We start from the raw sequence: 327 nt of genomic DNA, 5'->3' as shown, positions 1-327 counted from the left end.
AAATGGAGGGGAAATGGGATGAAAAAGGGTCAAAAAAAGGGTTAAAAATTGGGTGGGGAAATGGGTAAAGAAAGGGTTAAAAATGAGGAGAATTGGGGGAGAAAGGGTTAAAAATGGGATTGAAATTGGGGGAGAAAGGGTTAAAAATTGCACTGAAATTGGGGGAGAAAGGGTTAAAAATGGGATGAAAATTGGGTGGAAAAGGGTTAAAAAAAGGGTTAAAAATGGGGAGAATTGGGGAGAAAGGGTTAAAAATGGAGTGAAAATTGGGGGAAGTTTGGGGGGAAAAAGGGAATAAAAAGGGTTAAAAATGGGATGAAAATTGGG

The sequence above is a fragment of the Corvus brachyrhynchos genome, unplaced genomic scaffold, assembly GCF_000691975.1.
Source record: "Corvus brachyrhynchos isolate BGI_N302 unplaced genomic scaffold, ASM69197v1 scaffold1710, whole genome shotgun sequence".
NCBI classification, from domain to species: domain Eukaryota; kingdom Metazoa; phylum Chordata; class Aves; order Passeriformes; family Corvidae; genus Corvus; species Corvus brachyrhynchos.
Note: the sequence above shows the minus strand (reverse complement) of the source record.